The sequence below is a fragment of the Phodopus roborovskii genome, unplaced genomic scaffold, assembly GCF_943737965.1.
Source record: "Phodopus roborovskii unplaced genomic scaffold, PHOROB, whole genome shotgun sequence".
In the NCBI taxonomy this organism is placed as follows: Eukaryota; Metazoa; Chordata; class Mammalia; order Rodentia; family Cricetidae; genus Phodopus; species Phodopus roborovskii.
In genome coordinates this window covers 12,257,997-12,280,777 of record NW_026126602.1, presented here as the reverse complement: position 1 = coordinate 12,280,777, position 22,781 = coordinate 12,257,997, and the positions used below count along the sequence as shown (strand labels likewise).

At 36.3% G+C, this 22,781-nt stretch overlaps 1 protein-coding gene and 1 long non-coding RNA gene across 10 annotated transcripts in view; one reads left to right on the top strand and one right to left on the bottom strand.

The window, feature by feature from the left end:
* Positions 1-22,781, top strand: part of Cacnb2 (calcium voltage-gated channel auxiliary subunit beta 2) — a 323,724-nt gene that overhangs the window by 159,528 nt on the left and 141,415 nt on the right. The gene's annotated exons all lie outside the window — the stretch shown is intronic.
* Positions 3,139-22,063, bottom strand: LOC127237371 (uncharacterized). 2 transcript variants are annotated; one of them, XR_007835846.1, is made up of 2 exons: positions 21,965-22,063; positions 3,139-3,561 (listed from the first exon to the last, which is right to left on the bottom strand). It is a non-coding gene; the product is annotated as an uncharacterized LOC127237371 (long non-coding RNA). The 2 variants fall into 2 exon arrangements; XR_007835845.1 differs by lacking the exon at positions 21,965-22,063 and adding an exon at positions 14,237-14,335.

Below are 22,781 nucleotides of genomic sequence, written 5' to 3'. Positions count from 1 at the left end.
CTGGGCAAACAAATCTCTTCAAGGATCTCTTTCTTCACATGCCTAATGGGGAAAATATCTCCAATTTGCTGATGATTGTGAAAAGTAATCACAAGAATACAGAGAGTACTGTTAAAGATGAAAGATGAAACAAACAGGATTTGTCCTGCCCATGCTAACATGTCCCTTTGGTACCAATCTGGATTTCCAAGACTGGCCATTCGAGAATATCTGCATCAAGCATTCTCACACACTTCCAACTCTGCTATTTGTCACTCTCATGAAGGAAACCTCTGCCTTTTTCATGGATGCTGTTCATCCTCAGAGCTATGTCTGCTCCCTCTCCATAGCTACCAAGTCTACTCCTACACCTCTCAAACTTCATTGCTGCTATTTCTTCTAAGCCAAGATCAAAGTTGAACATTACTGCAAAGGTTTGGGGACAATAAGGATGTTATTGGAGTTATCCTTATCGTATGTATAGCTGTAGCCATGACATGAAATAAATTACTAAAAGTAACAAAACCTGTTATGATGTATGTCACAATAGTAGGTGTTTTCCTTGCCTTTGAAAGTTAGCATATGTTGTAATACAAGCAACAAACAAAAGTACAATAACTTGTGGAAGTAAACAAATAGAACAGTCACAATTTCTGAAGGAAAAAAATGGAATTTTCCTGTGCTAATTCACAAGAAAATGAATCAATTAATTTAAAAGTACATGGTTTTAGCTTTCATTCTTCTAAATTAAAACAAAAAAAGTGAGAGATGGAAACTCTTAAGCTCTCTCAAGGTACAGAGTGAACGCCTACTCCTTAAAAGGGGTGACTAATATATTCAGGACTGCAAACATAGCAGGGTTTTTGTCACCACAAAAGTTGGATATTTTTATCTTTGCACAGTTTGCTAGCTCTTAGCTTTTAAATTTATGATCATCATCATTAATTTCCCATATCAAACCAAGAGAGTGTAATTAGGTGGATTTGTTCTCTAGAAACATGAAAGTATGCACCTGCACCTAAAGGTAGATGACAAGATTCTTGGGTTCATTGTCCCTGGTTAACCGAGCTCCACCCAGTAAATCTACTGTGCCTCCTCTTCAAATGCAGGAATAAATTGGCCATCTTACCTTCCTTGGCACCCAAGAAAATAACCTAAGTCATATATGTCATTTCAGTTTGGAGTACTGGGTATAAAAATGCTACCAACTTAACAGAGTAGAAGGAAGAAAAAATATTGCAATGGAATACTCAGAATCAGTCACATTGAGAATCCCAACCTGACAACTGAGTAATTGAATGAAATCAGTGAATGGACCGTGAGCTATGGAACAGAGATGGTGATCTGGTGATACTGCCCAATGAGGCCAGAGTCTAGCTGGTTTGGTAAGTTGTTCATCTTGGCAGGCAGGCTTTGTGTTAGCTAGCTGCATATCTCAGCAGCAGCAGAAATAGCACATATTTTTAAACATGAATGACAAGCAGATGTGGGGTAGACTTTTCTAATCTAACAGGTATGGCACAGCATTGTGCAGGCTGATCTGAACAGAGACAACCCCTCTCTCATACTGCTCTTTGTCCATAAGCAGCTAACCTTTTGATTCTGAAGGTGTCTCTCTGGGGTTATTAGTCTCATATTGTTACTTGTGCTGAATAAGGTCAAGTTCACACCTTTTTTGACACTAACATCACCTATTGAAATAAATGAGTAAGGAGAGACTTTATTCTTACTCTTCTTTTTCCCCTGAGGTCTTTTCAGGAGTGCATACTGAAAGGCTAGATCTTATAACTGTTTGTGAAGGAAGGAAAGAAAGAAAATCTCATTGCAAGTATGTCACAATGACGTCATAAGAGCCAGTGGTGAAGTTTTACCAGTGGTGAGAGATTCTATAAGAATCTTAACTTTCTGCCACTTTATCAGTGATCATGTAGAACTCTACAAAAGGCCAGAAGACTGCTTTTGGAAATGCACTATCCTTAAGAATACACATTCTATCTCTGTCCTTAATTAGTTGTAGATCTAGTTACTTATTTTCCTGAAGCCAGGTTTCGTCTCTCTTCCATGGTATTTTATCTGTTATCAACTTCTGACAGTAAATTGCAGATAAAATTGTCACCAGGAGGGTTTCTCATCTATACAATATTAAAAAAGTGTCCTCATTTATGAGATTGAGTTTGAAATGCATTTAATTTCTGATATGATAGCTGTGGTTACCTGTACAAGACCTGCACAAGACCAAGCCACCAAAATTCTAGCATAGATAGGATAGATGATCTCTAAGTCCCACCCTTAGCCAAGGAGCTAATGGCATTTGACACTTTCTGGGGAAAGGGGAATCACTCTCTTTGGGAATCTGGCCACTGATAGGTTTTCTATCCAGTGCTTATACAGGCCAAACTAGCTGGATTTGATGGATTATCAAAAAAAAAAAAATTAATGAAGTTGGGGGTAGGGACATAGGTGTTAAAGAGGAAGAATAGAAGTAGATATATGCATGTGTAAAATTCTCAAAAGTAAAAGTAAAAAAAAATACACTTCTCTCATGAAAACAGGTACAAGATATCAACTGATTAAACCGTAATGGTAAAGTGTATTGTCATTGTTTATTCCTCATTGTCTAAATGCTTCTGATAGGAATGGAAAGTGGGAAGCTTGTCCTTTGGGGAAGAGATCTCAATCAGGAACTTTGCACTATTGTTTGCTTCCTCGGTTGATTTCTGGGGGATATAACAATGATACATTTATTTGCTCTATCAGTCAGGCTTCTCTAGCCATATCTACTAAATGTTATAAACTCCTGATTCAGGGATGAGTTGTTCTTTGTCTGGTGCTTCTACTTACTACTTGCTATTTGTTTATTTACATTTGCTTGCTACATACTGAAGAAACCCACTCATAAAATAAGAACTGTAACATGCCAGTGTTTTTAAACACAGAATAGGAAGTCATAGTGACACTAAATAAGCATATTCCTCTATATTCTGTGGCTAAAAGTATTACCTGAAAGGAGACATTGAACTACCTCTGTCCCACTGGAGAGTTGCAGAGTGTAATAAAAGGTAGTAAATGCATTTCTTTTCAAATACTTGGTTTATAAGATGGCTTCTTTCTCCCAGATTTCCAGATGTGGGATACATCTGTCCTTGTTTTCACTTCATGTTGTTTTCTTTTTCTTTTTCAGTGCAACCTAAACCTGTTAATAACTATATTCAGAAAAGCTGCCATGGTTGCCTAGCAACAAAGCTTGGTGGGTTAGAAGGCATCAAGGCAAGCTATCAAATGCAGCCAACACAATCTTGATTTACACTGTCCCCATGCAGATATTCATCCTCTCTGCCTTCTACATGGATTTTTATTTTCAAAACAAAAGTAAATCTTTCAAAGATGTTAGCTCTATGCCATTAGGAGTTTAAAAAATGACAGTACATGGGTAACATTTCAATGTGGTTGAATAAGAATGAGGAAGAAATTGCTTTCTGCTCCTTCTTAATTAAAGCAAGGGTAGTCCTTTTGCTTGTAGGTCATACTGTTCTTTCCACTAGTGCTTTTTATTTCCTCTGCAGGAAGATGGATGCCTTATTCCTGGAATAAGATTGAATGGAAATTGAAGTGTCAACTTTGAGAAATAGAAATTTTAGGCTTAATTATTGCAGGGCATATATTTTTGTGTCTTATACAATGGAGTGAAAATGGAAATGAAGATAATGACTTCTTGTGTTCGGATTCCTCCACCTTCCCATCTTTTTCTACTCAAGCTTTCTCAATTTTCTCCTATATAAAATCCCTTTGAAATTAGGAGTAAGCAAGATCTACAGGATAATGGAAGTAAATGTTGTCTACCTCAGGCAATTCATATACTCTGTAACCAGAAAGGAAGTATTAATTTATATTTTACATATCTTTGTTTAGTAGTTTGTTTGCTTTACAATTCAGTTTTTATTAGGTAAATTCAGTATTTAGAGGAAACGGGACTAAAGGACTTAAATCTTTCTGGAGAATAATGCGAGAGGAAGCAAATCACAGGGACAGTTGAAGAAAACATGAAAAATATGAAAAGGGGAGGAACAGAGCACAGACTGTAAACTCAGTGTTAGCATTTTTTATAGACCTCTTTGGTCAGTAGAGCTTTTGAATCTCATGTGATAGAAAACACTGGTATTTTGTCACTACTTTGCCACTAAATAGCCATTTAAGCCATCTGTTTTCCTTTATCCTTATGCCACAGTGGGCGTAAATTGTGGCTCCTTAAAGAACACTATAGACATTCAGGTTTTATGGAAGATCTCCTAATTTTTAAGTGTTGGCTTCAATATAAACTCGAACACTCAACACTATTGGCCAAGAAGAACTCACCTAGAAGTCAAAATACACTCAAAATAACAATTGTCATCTGTTATTCCCAATGTGAAAGAGGGTTGATGGGGGAAATTCCAAAGAGTTGTTACAAATTAAATATCTGCAAATAAAAGAAAGGGGATCTCAGGGAAGAAAGACAAGAAACCAGGTGTTATTTTGTGTCTGTGATGAAGGTGGGGATTCTGGATGGAGATGAGAGGACCAGTCATTGTTCAGGCATTTGAGAATATAGGAAAGACTTCCTTCATGTAGCTTCATCAATAACAAAGAAACAAGGGACTATAGGAGTGGCATGTGGTTAAGAATATTTCCTGCCCCCTCTCCAGTAGATGTGAATCTGGTTTTCTACACTCACATCAGGGTATTCCCAACCACCTATAGTCCCATTCCAAGGGATCTGAAAGCCTCTTTCTTCTATATACTCACACAAGCACATATGTTTTTTTAAAAGGAGCAGACAAAATAAAAGGTCATAATTAGAGATATGTGTCATGATATCTTACATGTGAATTGCTAGTAAGAAAGTACAAGTCTGTCGATGGCAGGAAAGTCAGGGACAAAGGCTCAACACTCTAGCATCCTGGGTGACACTATGGGTTACCATAATGGTAAACATTATAGTGTTTACCAAGCCAGGTAAAACAATGTTTTTAAAAATCCCAAGAAATACTCCCCAGGCTAATAAGTGGACATTGTGATTTGTGCTGATGGTGCCAGTCATAAATTGTAATCTTATATTAGTTTGTGTGTCTGAATCCCTGCCTCTCTACACAGTTGGAAACAGTGACTGTATTGTGTGTTTCATTTATCACTGAATACCTTGTTCCAAGCATAGTGTAACTCACAGTACCCTGCTCAGCAATCATTTGGTGCCTGAGTTATATGACAGAAAAGCAACTGGGAGGTGATGGTATGGAATGTGATGCCACTGATATTAATAAAATGTGAAATGCCCAGATAAAAGGAACAGGAAATAATCTAGAATTTTTAATAGCAAGCTCATCCCTTCAAATCAATGATAGTAAAAATAATATAACAAGCATCCTTTGGAGCAGGAAGTAAAATGAGGTGAATTGATTCCTTTTTTTTTTTTTTTTTTTTTTTTTGCAACTGCCATGCTTCAATCTGATAAACAAAAATGAGTCAAGTCTAAATAATATTCATCAACATTCCCATGTCTCACACTTCTTGAAAGAATATTATAAAATAGCAAGATTTTTTTTTAATTTGCAGCTGGAAATTGAACCCAGAAGTCCCACATGTTAGCAAGTGCTAAACCACAGGGCTAACATCCCTAACTCAAGTATTTTTTAAATGGAACTCTAGAAGTGAGTTCTTGCATTGCCATTTAGCTTCTTACAAGGTCACTTTCAACAGTTCAGCCATGTTGGGGCCCTAATGAATAGTAAGTTGGATACATGCTTGCTTGCCAAAAACAACTCTCGGCATGCCAAGTGCTGGAGCAGCCAAGTTATAGAAGGCATAACGTATGCTTGACACCTTTGGCTCTTGGCAAAATAAGCCAAGGATATGACTTGACAACTTTTTAGGGTGAACATGTTGTCCCCTATTGCCTAAAAATGTCTTTGGCTCACTGGAGCATATTTGCTGATGTCAGCCAGAAAAAGTACATGAGTTAATATTTGAATATGTTGTGTGTTGCCTTTTAAGTAATATCATTGTCTTTCTATTCTCTCTGCTTTTTCTCCACCACTAAAATAAACATTTTCTGTATTGAAGTAAAAGAAGCTGTTGTCTGATGTGGTTTTAAAATATTAATGTAGTAATTGGTGTCTTTCCAGATTCAGTGTTATACAGATGCAGAAAGATAGACGGGAGTGGATCCCAGAGTGATGGGGATGGGCTAGACATGACACAGAAACAGAGAGGAAGATATGAAGAATCAAAATATCTCTAGCAGGTACACAGACTGCCATGGATTTTTAGAATGAAGTCTGAAAAATAGATATTCCCACTGAATGGGGCCAAAGTCACATAGTACTCCTCAACCATCCTGTCACTCCCCTTATTAGACAAGACTGAGAGACCCTAAGTCATAGGGGTTTATCAGCATGTGGTGACCTATGCATTTATGAGCATTCCTTAAGAGGCAAGGGAATAAAGGTGCTAAACTCAGGAGCAGTCAGAGCTACATAGACTGAAGGGAGGGGAAGAAGAGCGAGGAAGGAAGGAGGGCAGAGGGGAGGGAAGATGGAAGGGCTGGTTTCTTTTATTACATCCTGTGTGTATGTGTTTTGTAATGGATTTTCTAATAATTCTGGGGATGAAAATGTTTGTTTTTCAACACATAAGTAACTGAATTTGTTAGACAATTGAGTGCAGATAGAAAAATAATTGGATATTAGGCTTGCCATTTTAAATAAATCAGATGAAGACAGTTCCTTGGACCAGTTATGTGAAAAAAAAATATGTAGGAAGTCTTAGTTTATACATCCAACTAACAACTATTGAGAAGCTGTCATGTGTACCGAGGAACTGAGGAGGAATAAAGTCCTTTACGAAGGGGTTGACATTCTGAGAGCTTGAGACAACACTAAATACACAGAGCAAGCAACACTGAAGGTAGTGGAGGAGACAAAGTGATAAAGAAGAACGACCGCATCTGTAAGGGGAGTGAATGAACTTCTCTTCCTGTGGGATCTTTCGCCAGATAAGAGATTTTGTTCTGGAAAATGATAATTTTGTGCATGAGTCTCTCATGCACACTCTCAAAGTGACAGTGTTGCTGTTTGCGGGCAATAGCTATGTATTGTATGTCCAAATAGCTTACTTTGTCTTGGGTAGTACAGCTTTACTTTAATGCTTCATCTTTGAAATTCTAGAATTTTCCTATTAAGAGTGTATGTGGGGTGTGTGTGTATGTGTGTGTGTGTGTGTGTGTGTGTGTGTGTGTGTGTGTGTGCAAGCTGAGGTTCAAGAGGCATCTTAAGTGTCCTGCTCTCTCACTCTCTCCTTGTTCCTTTGAGACAGGATCTCTGATTGAACCTGGAACTAGGCTGGCTGCCAGCAAGCTCAAGGAAGCCTGTATCTCTGCTACATATAAGACCAGAGTTACAGGCAACCATGGCCATGCCTTATTGTTTACATGGGTGCTGGAAGTCAAACTGTGGAAGCAGAGCAAGCACTCACCCCCACAAAACCTCTCCAGCCCCACACATTGTCCTCTTTAAAATTAAGTCTACACTAATGCTAATACTTCAGTTTATTCTGCTGGAAAACCAAAGAAAGCATGTGATGGAAAAAATTTCAAAATTAAGTTACTTATATAAAATAAGGGAGGTATTTGTTCAGTAAGCCTTTTCTTTATATTCTTATCTCATTTTTGTTTTCAACTATACTTCTTATTTTTAGTATGTAATAGCTATTATTTTGTTAAATGATATATTCTAAATAAGATAAAATCATGACTTTAGCTTAGCACAAAAGTCAAAAGTTATCAAAATGTACATTGAAAAACTATTATGCAAATAGAACAAACATATATAAAAAGCAAATTGTTTCCTTTCACAAATGTATTCCTTAGAGGGAAAATCACTTTTAGAAGGACTTATATATTAAGTCATGTGGCTATCAGAACAGACTTGGGTATTGTGCTTAACACCCTACTTAGGAACTTATTAACTTTGTATTATGAAAAATGAAAAGTTTGTAACATACCAATATACAGTAGTTTTTCTTATTTATATACATTGCACTCTGTTCTGGAACTGATTAATCAATGTTTATGATGCAATTATGAACATATAATTTAAAAGCTAATTCCTCACAGGAAAGAAAATTCTCCAATATCCTTAAAAATCAACACTCAAATTGATGCTTCCATATCTCCAAGTCAGCACTGACTTCTATTTTCTGTTATATTCCTATGCCCTAGGTCACATTTCGCTGGTGGAGGTTTGAGTTGTTGATTCATTAGCTTTTGTTTTGTTGGGACAGCTTTAATGTTATCCATACATATATGGCATTTAGTAAACTTTCTAAATCTTTGCTCTTCTCTTTTATTCATGTTATGCAGAATTCTTATTGATAGGAAATTTCACTTTCAGAATGTATTTTACACTCAAGAGTTTTCCTCATTATCTTTCTTTCATTATGCTCAGTTAATGATAAGAAATACCAACCTATGGTTTGTAGATAATTTTTCTTTTTTTTACTTCTGGTTTTTTTTTTCTATTTGCCAACTTTATAGCTAAAAATTAATGAAAAGTGGAAGTAGTAAGAGACAATATTTTATCTCAGTATGTAAGTACAACAAAAATTTTATTATATGAAAAACTATCAAACTGTTTTGATTAAAAAGACATGATTTCTATGAGCCATGTAGAGTGGCCATGGTGAACAATGCTATATGGCCTAACAGCGGGCCAGACAATAGCTACTGCAACCTAGAAATTGTAGAAAGTTCCATAAATAAACACATTGACTAATTCATTTTCTTCTGTGGCATGAGACATTCTGGAGAGATGTGAACAAATGTCATGAAAGTTGCATCCCTGAAACTCCTTGCCCAACGTGCAGATGACCCTACCAGAGGGTCTTCTCCTGATAGCTGTTTACTGCTTTTATAACCTTAGGGCCTTGTGAATCCTGTAACTTCTTAAGCATTGTTTTTATAGCCTCTTAAATCTTGTAAGCCTCTTCCTTTTTGTTTTTTTACCTCTTATTTCTAATTTTTCTTTGAATTTCCAATTTTTATTGTGATAAATATAGGTGACTCTTTTTCTCAATCCTCATTCTTAATATTAAGGAGAATTTCCAATTTAAATATATCTATATTCCCTATATTTTCTCCATTTTTTTTAAAGATAAACATTGGAACACTTGAACATATCCATAGTTCTTGTTATTTTGTATTGTCAGCTTTTTTGTCTTGTTTTATATACTTCCCCTCTGGGATTCAAATATAACTATTGAAATAGCATTCTGTGTTATCAAGTGTATTTGATATCTAAAGACATTGCCATTGCCCATTGGTACTTCTTCATATGTCCTTGCTCTTACTGTAAATGCAATGCATTTCTTGACTCTCCTTGAAGTTACTAATCTTACCAATGTATTTAGGTTTGTCATGTTTCTTTATTTCTAGTTCCCACATATCAGTTTTGCTCTTTATTTTGTGTCTTCTGTGTTAGTGTTTTTCATGAAATTCATTCATTAAAGAATGAGTCAAGCCATAACCACCTGACTTCAAGTTGTAACTCTTGGGAATAGAGAAGTTTATTTCAGTTCACTAAACTTCCCCAGCAGCTCCCCGTCCTTGTTTTCTCTTTCTGTCCCAGAATCTTTCCAAAGAATTATGTATTTAACACTTTTAACTTTGTGAAGCCTATACATTGATAAAATGTTCCCAAATAGAGAAAAAAATACTGGTGGTGTTGGGGATGGAACCCATAATTCTTGCTAGGATCACACTTGACCACTGAATTATTACTTATCACCAGTCTCCCAAGTAAGCTGATCTTATGTAGTAAATTAGGAATTCATTAAAAAAATGGTTCAGTTAAAAAGTTATTAATTGTCAAACAAAGCACATAAATTTAATATTTTTAATTGAAAACTCCCAAATTTAAACCAATTATTCAGTTACATATTTTAAACTATAATCAAAAGGCTGATCTGCTTTTACTGGGCTAAATTCTCTTAATCATTTAAAGTGTATACTATATGAACAAATCCCTTTAGGTAAAAATAATCATTATATTTCATTGGTCACAACATTTATGTCTTAAATTCTACATCTTCCTGGATTTTTCTACAAAAGATTATTCTTATCATCCTATCCAGTTAGGATTACCTAACAAGGAACCCTGGCCTGGAACTTGGATGGTTCTCATCAAAGACATGATATGCCTAGCAATTTGAGGTCATCTTATTGATGACATCATCTTCAACCTTTGAAAGTGCTTGGCTGTTAGAATGAGATGGAAATGAGTTGTAGCCCCGTACAGTTAAATCCTTCATCCTTCCTTTTTCCTTGGCATCCAGGGTTAGATTGTAATGTCTGTCTTTAGCTTATAAGATGTGTGTGCTCCTCTTCCATTTAACTCAAACCCCTTTGATAAACCCTGGCACCTCTCCCCATATTTTCTAATTACTCTAGAACCCTTAGGGAGTTTTTATGTAACATCTTCTGAGTTATAGAGCACTCCCAAGATACTGACTCATTTTTGTTCCACCATTCAAGGTCATGGTATTGACAATCATTGAGAGAGCAAGTGACTGCTGACCCCTAGAGGATATTTGACACAATAAATAATCATTTTCTATCCAGAGATGTCAAGGACACATATGGCTACAAGTTATTTAGATCAGGATAATGCAGGCAGAGTCTAGAGCTTAGCATTAAGGGCTCAGTGACTAGCACTGTTTAGTTAGGCTGCAATGAATGAAGAGCTGTCACTAAAAAATAACTTTAATAACATTATTCATAATTTGTCAACTAGCATCATATATGTCATCATCTTCCAATTTGTTCTGATATGTATTTTATTAATCTAATGTTGCTTTGTAGCAAGTTCTCAGCATTGGCATGATTGTTATTCTAGACTGGATAATTGTTACAGCACTTGTAGATTATCTAACAACATTCTTGGCTCTGACTCCTATATGCCAACAATTTCTTCTCTAGTGTAATGTCTTGAGGCTTTACCGTATGACCAGGATGATGTCCTAAGAAGAACCACTGTTTTAAAGTTAGACAAGTTTAAATTTGTACACCTTACATATACATTTGAAGTGCTAAATTATGTGTGTCTCTCTATCTTTCTGCCTTTTTTCTAAATATTTTACATTATACACCAAGGGTGTTAAGGGTGAGAATAAATTTAACACTTCATTTAAATGAATCAGGAACCTATTAAGGAGAAAACGTAATTCAAAACTGCTCAGCCATTGTCCCTCCTAAGAGCCTTACTTTTGCTTCTGCTTGCTGCTGGGTAAGAGAATTGCAGATGTATCCCACTGAGGAAAGTGGTATGTTCCCACACTAATGCAAGACATTGTATTCTTCTGGTTAATCATTTTTAAAGAGCTGTTGCTATTTGTGGTCACTATAAAAACAATGACCAAAGGTCATTTATTTAGGATAAAGTAATTCCTTTCTACTAAAATATTCTAGGCCTTTGATGAAAAGAACCAGCTTATTAGAGGCTTTTGGATATAACATTTAACTTGTGTGAAACATCAAGTTATTTTGCAGTAACCTTGGAGTATTGTTAATTTTTTCTTTTGAGTGGTCTTGGGATTGAATCCAGGGCTGTGTGCATGCATGGTAAGCACTCCCTTATTGAGCTCCACCCTGGCTCCTTCCATCACCTTTTATAGTTAGTAAATACTGATTGCTAAGTGAATAATTGAACATAATCTAAATGAAGTTCTGTCACATAGAAATGCACTATTTATAATCTCTATGTAACAATCCCAACATTGTAGTTATCAACTTTCTAGAAAAGAGGATTGTTACAAATGACAATGTACCCATGGTGAAAGTTGGGACAGTGTTGAGAGGACCATTTCATTTCTTGACCTGTCAAAAAATTCTATCAATGGATATTTCTATCAATTAATTTGAGTATTAGTTCAATTCTTTATTTTGGTTGGGGATAATAGAGGATGTTCAACTCCTTGCCCATATGACAGAAATGACTGCACTGTTTGGGACTGACATCTCAGTGGAACACAATCCAAGACTTGTTAGCCCAGTAAAGCTGGTTTTCCTACCAACTCATGTCTGAGAAATTATGAGCAGAGACATGAGAACATATTTACAAAGTCCAAACTCAACAGTACATCTGTCTACGTCTGTGCATGGAGGTGGGAGAAAGCAAGGCATTCTCAAATAACAAAAATGACCAAACCCATCTGTCACCATTGCCCTTGGTTACTGTCAAGGATCAGCTCCCTGGAGGCAGAAAGCCTTCAGCACATGCTACAGCAAATACAGTAAAAATTATGGCATATTTAAAAAAACCACCTCCCTGGGCTCCAATGTCAGAAACATTTTACTACAATAGCAATTCCAATCCAATAAAAGAATTCTGTTTAATCTGGGAAACTCCTTAGGAATTGTTTCAAAATATTAAAAACCATAAACACTCAGAATTTATTAATGCAAAAGAACTCATGAGGGAGATAAAATTTTTATTGTTTTGTTTTCTAAAGAATCTCATGCTTGGAAATTCCCACACTAAAAGTCATTTAAGAGTTAGGCCTGGTATCATAGGCCTGTAATCCTAGTTTGCTGGAAGGCTGAGAAGGAGGATTAGAGCATCAAGGACTGTCTGGGCTATAAGAGTGAATTTGAGGCTAGTCTGGACAACTTAGTTAGCCCCTGTCTCAAAATAAATAAGTAAAAAGAAGCCTGGATGTGCATGTAAGTGGAGGAACATTTATATAGGATTCACAAGGCCCTCAGTTCAATGCCCAATACACAAATGGAAAAGAAGAAAACATTTAAAGGCATAAAGGTAATTCACAGATGAGTGAGGCATTTCCAGCTCAGTGTTTAATACCCAATTATTTTAAAATATAACGAGAAAACAAGCTTTATTTATAGGGCCCACCAGTTTCCTTGTAGTACAGATGTTTCCCACCATGGCTGAATTCATACTCCAGTGTGACCTCAGTCAAGTCAGAACTAGAAGGCAATGATGGTGATCTGAAAATACAGTATTTTCAATATGAGAACACTGAAGACTGGAAGAATCTCAAGGGTATGATTGCAAATAAAACGTAATAAAATAAGTAGCAAAGAATAAACATTGCCTTTGCATTAGTGTAATTTATTTGGATATAAATATGTCTTTTAACTTTTAGTAATGTCTGTGTTTGTCCATGGAGTCAGAAGTGTTTCCCCTCCACTGGGTTAGCTCCAGAAGCAAACCATTGATATTTCATTTGTATGCAGACTTTCTGAATGGTTAATAGGTATTGGGTATTTGGGTAATTTCCAAAGTATTTTAAGATAATTTCCTGGCTAGATTGATGTATATTTATTTACTGCCATGGGTCAGTTAGCTAACAGGACCAAGGCCCTCAGCATGTGTCTCAGTGGTAGAGCACTTATCTACCACCCACAAGGTCCTAGGTTCCATCCCCAGCACCAAATGAAAGAAAGGAAGAATGAACAAACCAAACAAAATAGGAGCTTCTATATACCATCTCCCCAGTAAACTTATTTTATTATTTTATGAGTATGAATAATTTGCCTGCATATGTCTGTATACCATATGTATAACTGCTATTCACTAGGCCAGAGAGTGTGTTGGATCCCCTGGAACTGGAGCTACAGATGGTTATGAAAAACCATGTGGGTACTGAGAGTCAAACCCATGTCCTCTGGAAGAGGAGTAAATGCAGTATGCATAACAACTGAGCCATCTCTCCAGCCCCCTTAAGGACTGTTTTAAAAGAAAACAGGACCAAAGGGGAGTTCAAGACTGCTTTTTTTTATATTATCAACACTGAAAATGTTTATAAAAGAGTGAAAGTCGCTATGTCCTGCATAAGGACTATAAGAACCAATAAAGACTCCCCTCTAGGTGTTAGATGCCTTTTCTCATTAGGATCATGTAAAATTGAAGGATGCTCTCAGCCTTTGCAGATCTTCCCAACTTCATCTTTCCTATAATTGCTTCATCACATACCTCAAGAAGAGAAAGCATGGTCCTTTGACAAGACTGCTGCTCTTTGCTTTTGTTTGTTCTTCTCTGGGGATAATAAAAGGAACCATGATCTTACCTTCCTGTGCTTTCCTGTGTACCTAATCTAAGCCCATTTTGTCTGTGGTGATATATTACTTGTGATTTATTAAAGCTTGCCTGTGGATTCAGAAAGCAAAGCCAGCCTCTAGCTATAGAAATCAATCAGTAGTGATACACACCTTTAATCCAAGGACTCAGGAGAAAGGCAGATGGATCTCTAAGTCCAATACCACCTGGGCTATCAGAGAGTGATTCAGAGCTCATTTCTCTAATCCTAGGATCTGAGAGGTATAAAAGGTAGAAGCATTCAGTCTGAGAGTCTGTAGCCACATTGAGGAAAGCATAGCAGTCTTGAGTGAATCTGAGGAGCAGTGAAGTCACTCCCTTTGTCTGAGCTGAGGTAAAGGTAAGAACTAGTGGATGGCTGCTTTGTTTTTTTGCTCCTCAGCTTGAAACCCAATATTATTCCACATCAGTTTCTGGGTCTTTTATTATTCGTGCAACACATGTCTTTGTTATTTGATATTCTCTCCAAGTCTTGCCAGGAGCATGCAAAACCTTCAGTTCTCTGTATTACTTACTTTTCAGTCTCTATAATAAAATACCATGGCCTAGGAAACTTGAAGAAGAAAGAATTTTATGTTGGATTTTGGTTCCAGAGGGACAGTGCATGGCAGGGAAAGCATGGTGGCAGGCAGTTGGAACAGGATGCTGGGAGATTCTATCTCTGACGAGAGAATGTATTGGAAGTGGGATATGGTTATAAACTCTGCAACTCCACCTTTAGTCACATCCTTTCTCCTGGAAAGCTGCACCCTATCCCTAAACAGTGCTACCAACTGGAGACCAAGTATTCAGCTACATGGGCCTATGGGAATATTTATCAGACCTTGATAGTCCTCTTGCTTAATCACATGCCTTCATTTTGGCCTTCTTTCTACCAAACATTTTCCTATATTTTGACCCTAAGGATGCCCATTCTTTCTTGAAAGTATCCTACTATTACTTGTCTGCTAATATATTTATTCAACAAGTATTTATTGAGTTCTCCTCTGTGCCAAACACTGTTTTTGACATTGGGAAATTATTCACAAATAAGGAAGACTTTTTTTCTCTGTTAAAAAATATGCTTCAATTAAGAAAGATAGTAAATTAAAAATGAAAACATTAAGGGGAAAGGTATGCATTTTGTAACAGAGTAAAGTCACCTCTCGATGACCTCACAAGATGGCCTTTGAGGTGGGATTTGAATGAAGAAAGCCTCATGGTGGATCAAGGTATAGAGGCAAGTGTCATGGCCTTGCAGAAACAGAAAGACGTTCCTAGTTGGCTAAGGTGAAGAAAGGCTTTCTGGGTGTAGTAGGTGGAGTAGAAGAACAGGGGTAGATATGCAATGCCTGTAACAAATTTTAGAGTATTCTCAATGTAATTTCATAACAAGTAGAGTGAGGATTAGCAAAGGAAAGAAAGGGAGAAAGGAGGAAGGGAAGGAAAGAGGAAAGAAGAGAGAGAAGGAAAGAGGGAGAGAGGGAGGGAGGGAGAGGGAGGGAGAGAAAAAGGGAGAAAGGATCAACTCTTAACTTCACTGATATTAGAATACCGATTATCATACTGAAGGTGAACAGAAAATGCAGGGTATTTCCTTTTAAGGAGACTATTATTAAATTCTTCACTCTTCACACCACAAAACGAAGATTTTTCTAATGACAATCCAAGAAGAAAGTGAGTCTCAGAGACAAGGAACTGGGGGAGTAGGAACAATGCTTCTTGTCAGTGCTAATGCACTATTTTGTGCAGTCCAGATTAATCACACATTTATAATCCGACCATTTAAGAGACTGAGGCAGGAGGATTATGCATTTGAAACAAGCCAGATAGCAGACTGAGACCCTGTCTTGGAAACTCCCTTTAAAAAAATGATATAAAGCATCAAAACACTGGAGATGCTAAACTCATGCATCTATGGTCTAGATCAGCTTGGCATATAGATACAGTGATGGAACTAGGATTGAAAGATTGGCTTCCTGCCAATCCTGCCACTTGTTGTAGTACAATCTGTCGTTTGCATACTTTCAAAACTACCACAGTAGCTTGAGGATTTAGTTTCTTCACTACCTCCTGTTAGTATGGCAAACCAGTAATCCAGATGACAGTTCCTGCATGGTGGTTTAGTTCCCTTGCTGCGCCTAGTATATGACAATCACAGACGCCATTGCCTTCTATTGGATGCTTATGCTGAAGGACCTTTTTCTCCCTGTGACCAACTCTTAACTCGTTTTTAAGAGTTTTTGATTACTAATATTGAGAAATGTTCCTAAGATGATAAAGTCCTTTGAATAGAAACTTAGGAAAGCAGAAAGCATTAGCTCCATTTTCTGAAATTTAACAGCACCCTTCAGAAACAATTGAAAGATCTGAAAACACAGAGACAAGGTTTCAATTCCCATTCATGGATGAAATTAATGGGCAAATATTTTACAGTGGTCTTTGTTGATTGCTAGGGTTTTTTTTAATTTTATTTTATTTTACACTGTCCTTGGTAACACTAATCCAAAGATTATTTAAAGTGCAAGGTATAAAAGGGTATATCGTTTGATGTAAGAGACTTGAGCATTCATGGATTTTAATATCTAAGTGGCTGAGTCATGAATATGGAGTGATTACTGTGTCTCAATAAGATTTTATTTCCTCTAAGGAAAATAGCATTTTAATACTGCATTAAGCTCTGATATAAAGACAAATTAATGTTAAAGAAATAATTACTATAATTGTCCCATTGAGCCTGAAGATACGATAATCAAAACATGACACAAAAACTGTAAATTATTCAGATGTCTTATTTTGAAATAGAAATGGCTACTGGCAAAGTCATTAAAATAGTAGGTATTTTTAAATAAACACAAGATACTTGTACATATTTTTAGGATGTACTGTGGTAAGTTGATACTTGTTATAACATATAATGACAAAGCTCAATATAATTATCATTTTCTCCCTCCTCAAATGTCTATCATTTTATATAATTTTCCTAGATATTTTGAAATATGTAATTGCTGTGCATTATTATAATTGCCTTATGATTACCTTGGTATACTTTAAAACAATAGAAATAATTCTCCCAATTATGTTTCAGTATCTGTTCTCCAAACTCCCTGTATCCCTTCCCAAGCAACCTTCCCAGGCTCTATTGACAGCTCTTTGAGCATCTGCTTCCATGAAGTCAATATGTTAGTATTCAAAAATGTGCAATAGCATGTGGTGTTAGTCTTCCAGTCATGATTATTTTCACTTACTGATTTCCATCCATGTTGCTACAAATGACAGAATTTCGTTGTTTTGTGACTAGATAGCATTCTGTTTTATATAGAATGGAGAAATTGGTTCCAATGGAATAGAGGATGCAGAAATGAATTTATATACTTGGAATCAACTATTCTTTTACAAAGTTGAGAAAAACATTTCTTAAGAAAGTGATGGGGAACTAGATATTTATACAGGAGAATTAAGTGGGTTTCTAATTCTTACAACATAAAATGAATGAACTATTAGGATAAAACAAACTAGAAGTACTCTAATGTATTGGCACTGACCAAGATTCTATAGATAACACAAGCAAAAATCAGCAAGTGAGATTATGTCAAATGAAGAAACTTCTATACACCTCAGGCATATATCCACAGAGGAAATAGAAAACCTGCAGAATGGGAAAACTATTATTTATGTATATAGATATAGATATAGATAGATATAAATATATATAGATATAGATATAGATATAATATGTATGTGTGTATATATATGTGTGTGTATATATATATATATATTTAACTTTGATCATATTCTTCCTGTTACCATTTTTATAGCCCCTTCTACTCATGCTGTTCCTTTTCATATTCTCAAATAGTCTTCATTACTTGAATACATACCTATTTTTTAAAATCTACGTTCCACATCGAAATTCCACATACAATATTTAGTTTCTGATTTGGCTTATTGTACTTAATCATCTCTAGTTCCCTCTATTTTAATATAATTTTACCATTTCATTCTTCATTTTGGTTGACCCAAATACTCCATTAACTATGAACTTCACATATTCTTTATCCATGCATTTACTGATGTGCACTTACATTAATTGTAGGTCTTGGCTATTGTGAACAGTTCCATAACAAACACTATGAAAATATCTTTATGGTGTACTAATCTTGGGTCTATGGCCAGAAGTAATATCAATGGATAATATGGTAGTTCTATTTTTAGATTTTTTTTTATTTCCATAGTGGCTGGACCAAGTTACATTCAAAGCAAAAGTATATAAGGTCCTTTTCCTCCTGTATTCTTACTAGAATTTGTTTGTTTTTCATAATAGGCATTCTGTCAACTAAACAAGGCTCATAGGTTCTCATAGAAATTGAAGCATCAATCATGGAGCTTACATGAGTCTGTGCTAGATCCTCAGCATATTTTTTTTTTTTTAGCTTGGGGTTTTTGTGGGACTCCTAACAGTGACAGTGGATGTCTCTGACTCTTCTGCCTGCTCTTGGAACTCTTCCTCCTACTGGATTGCCTAATCCAGCCTCGTTATGCCTAACTTTATTGCATCTTGCTATGACATGTTCAGTTGATACCCCTGGGAGAACCACTCTTTTCTGAAGGGAAATAGAGGAGCTGTAGATCTGGGGGAGAGAAGAGCTGGGTCGGGGAAAGGACTAGAAGGAGTGAAGGGAGAGGAAACTGCAATCAGGATACATTGTACAAGAGGGGAATAAATAAAACGAAAAATAAAAGTCCTTCTGACTAGAGTGAGATAGAATCTCAATGAAATTTTGTTTTGTGTTTTCTATTTTCTAGTGATACTGATACTAGATATTTTTCCCATCTATTAGCTATTTGTATGTGTTTTGTTAAGCATCTTTTCTTTTGCCCATTTGTTGTATGATTTGTTTTTTATGTTGAATTTGTTGAATTCTTTATATATTCTAGATAATTACCCCCTGTCTGGTAATTAGCTGCAAAATTCACCCATTATGTAGACTGTCTCTTAACTCTGGTGACTATTTACTTTTTGTTGTAGAAGCTTTTTAAATTTTATACAATTCTACATGTCAGATCTTGGTAGTATTTCTGGAGCTGTTGAAGTACTTTTCAGGAAAGCCTTTGCCTGTGTCTTTAATATTAAAGTGCTTTATCTATGTTTGCTAGAGAAAGTTCTAAATTTCAAATATTACATCAATACCTTTGATCTAGAATACTAGAAAAGAAAGAACTATCCATTTGACAAGAGATTATCATTTAGAGAAATTGTGTGTGTGTGTGTGTGTGTGTGTGTGTGTGTGTGTGTGTGTGTAGCCAAACTATAAAAATAAAAGCAAATCAATTATTTTTGTTTTTATATGCACAGTGGTAATAAATTTATTAACTTAATTTTTTAATATTTTGTCTATAAGCATCAAAGAAAATCTTAAAAGCTATGACATAGACAGCCAGCTAGCTGCCCCCTTGACTTAGGAGAGATAACTGTTTCCTTGGCTTTTTCATTTATTTCTCTCTGTGTTCAAAGAAATGTAGTCACTTATCCACTTTGTACTTTTCATATAAATAAAATGATACTCCATATTCATTCTCTTTCTCCCCCTCTCTGTCATGTACGTGTGTGTGTTGTGTGTGTGTGTGTGTCTTTGTGTGCCTGTGGGAATGTATATTTGTGTGCATGTGTGTCTGTGGGTATGCATCTATGTGTGTGCCTGTGCATATATTTGCATGCATGTGTGTGTCTGTGTGTAAATGTGTATGTGTAGATCTCTATGTATGTGTATGGGCTTATTTGTTTCTCACCAAATTATGCTCCTGTCTTAAGATTGTTCTGTGATCTTTGTATAATTTGACTTTGAAGGATGTACATCTCAATTTGTTAACTCTATTGCCTGTGAACATTTGAACTTTTTCTAGTTTGGAAGCTAACACAATCAATTATAGTATAATTAACTATAAGTGTGAAATTTGTTTTAAAAATATATGGATTTAGAAATGATTCCCACAATAATGCATGTATATGTGAAATTTTTGAGCTTGACAGATAATGGTATGGGTTTCAATATAAGAAAAGTAATTATTTTATGATTTAATGAAAAGTATCACATGCAATAATTATACTGAATAACAAAGCAAAATCTTAAGACACTAGAACATTTCCTTTTCTTTTTAAGGAAGAAATTTATTTTGAATTATGTGTGTCCATGTATGTACATGTATGCATGTACATGCAGTTGTATTTGGAAGCCAAAGGCTTCAGTTTCCCTGGAGCTGGAGCTATATGCCATTGTGAGCCATTTGACATGGATGCTGGGAGCTGAACTCCATATAAACAATACATGTTCTTAATCAGTAAGCCATGCCTCCAGCTCCTCCTGACTATTCTTTTTCAAGAAGAGAGAGAGGGGGGAAAAGAGAGAGAGAGAGAAAGGGAAGAAAGGAAGAAGAGAAGTGGAGAGAGGGAGGGAAGAGAGGAAATACCAAGTTTCTTTCATGTTTTTAAGGAGTTACAATTGATTATTAGCCCTTTTGAAATTTTCAAATGAGGCAACATAAGCTCATTCATCTGAATCTGAAAATCAGTTGCAGAAAACCCAATATTATATACCATTAGTAACCTGCCCATCATGAGACAGAACATCATGAGAACTAGAAAGTACCATTTTAAAAATCTGTCTGAGAACAACAGTCAGGAGAGCAAATGAAATTTGACTAGTCCAACTTGCAAAGAATTAATAAGTCATGCATTCACCCATCAAATATTGATATGGCTCCATGGGTATGTTACAGCCCAGGGATGTAGAGATGAGATGACACAGCACCTGCTCATGGAGAGCTCTAAGTGACAGGCAAGTGAAGTATATTACAGACAAATATTTGCATTCCCAGAGTGGCTGGTGCTGAAGAGGAATATGCAGCCCACAGTGAAGGGGGGTTTTCTCCCTGAAGAGGTCAGAGACTACTTCTGAAAGGAGGGGAGACTGCAACTGGGACTCAATATGGGTTGGAGTTGGCCAAAAAATATAGAAGCAAGAACCATGCTAGAATGGCTAAGTGTTCCCAACATGGCTGGCCACAAGTGTTTATTATGTGTATGGTGACAGATAACAGTACATGGAGAGATCATTGGGAATTCAGTGAAGTGAATGCAGAATGCTTTTAAATGTTATTGTGTGATTAGCCTTTTATATGGGTTACCTGTTTATTCCTCATACACTGTCCATGAGAGATGTTGTGCTAGCACATTGAGGGTCAGCTTCTGTGCATAGGGATCCATACATTTGGGCTAATGCTTCACACTGGTCGTTAGAATTCCTTAGTCATTCTAAACATGAGTTGTGCATTGCTGTTGTGCGCTTCTCCCCATAAATCTGATAGAGTCCAGTGTTTCTGTTCCTTCTTTGCAGAAGTCAGGACCCAGAGAGCAAAGCCAACACACTGTATCACTTGACTGTGTAGTAAAGATGGAGCCTGAGTGTTTCTTGATGCCAAAGTTATTAAGCATGACTTTTGTCTCCAGTGTTCAAGGAGAATGAACCTTACTACAGTTAATGAGAGTCAAAATACAGCAGCCTGGTACATACTTGTAATTCCACCATGTGGGATGTACAGGCAGGGGAATCAAGAGTTCCCAGGTCATCTTCTGTTATTTAGTGAGCTCAAAACCATCTTGGGCTATGTGGGCCTCTCACAAAAGAATACAAACAAACATAAAACAATAAGACTTAGTCTACTAAATTAGAAAGAAAAAAGAAATAAAGCAGTACAAAAAGACATACATTTAATGATTAATTTAAGAATAAATATATAAAACCTGGCTACCGTGTTCATGATTCTGAGGTAAATAGGGAAACCCAAAATGAATCATTACTCACTGTAAAGTCTACTCATGAAGTAAGTGCTTCTCTGAACTTAAAATTGTGTCTCAAAGTGAGTCTGTAGTCTTTTGTACAATGCAGGCCAGTTCAGTAGGGATCTACATCTGCATTGGTCTTTTTTTACAAGGGAACAAAGGTCTCCTACTTTGTCCAGGAACCAGGAGCAGGTGGAGGGCTAGACCCAACTCCTCCTGTGTTGGTCTTCATCTGAACTGCTCTGTCCTCTGAGTGCATTCATTGAATTCTGCATCTGATTTGGATTCCAGTGCCTGCTTCAGAAGCACAGCCTGCTCAGCCCTCACTTCACATTTTTATGCGTGCCTCATGTCAATTTGGGAAAAGAAAGTAGTATTTTTATCTTTGTTTTCTTTTTTTTCAAAGTACTTGCAAAGTCCACCCTTCTTGGAAAACCAGCAAATCCAAATTCCATGATATTAAAGAATTACTTCCTAGAACATTCCTGATTCGTTCATTCTGTTTGAGATGATGCCTTGAGGTTATTCCAAAGCACCTGTGGATTTCAGGGGCCAAGTAGAGACCACAAAAGAGCATGCCTATTACATAAAGGGTGTGTTTTTCCTAAGTATATCCATTACATTTTTATAACAAAAACAGCATAATTCTCTTGTGATTCATCTCTTCAGCTTCCAAAAATATCAGCTACACCTAAATGTTGTTTTGTGGAAATAGGCACATCTGGGATGAATAAATTGCCCGGTGGTAGTGTTAATGACCATATTTGTTCAGTATATTCCCCCAAGGGCAGAAGGGTGGGACAGCATCTCAGTATCTCCTTGTCATTGATGGTCCATGG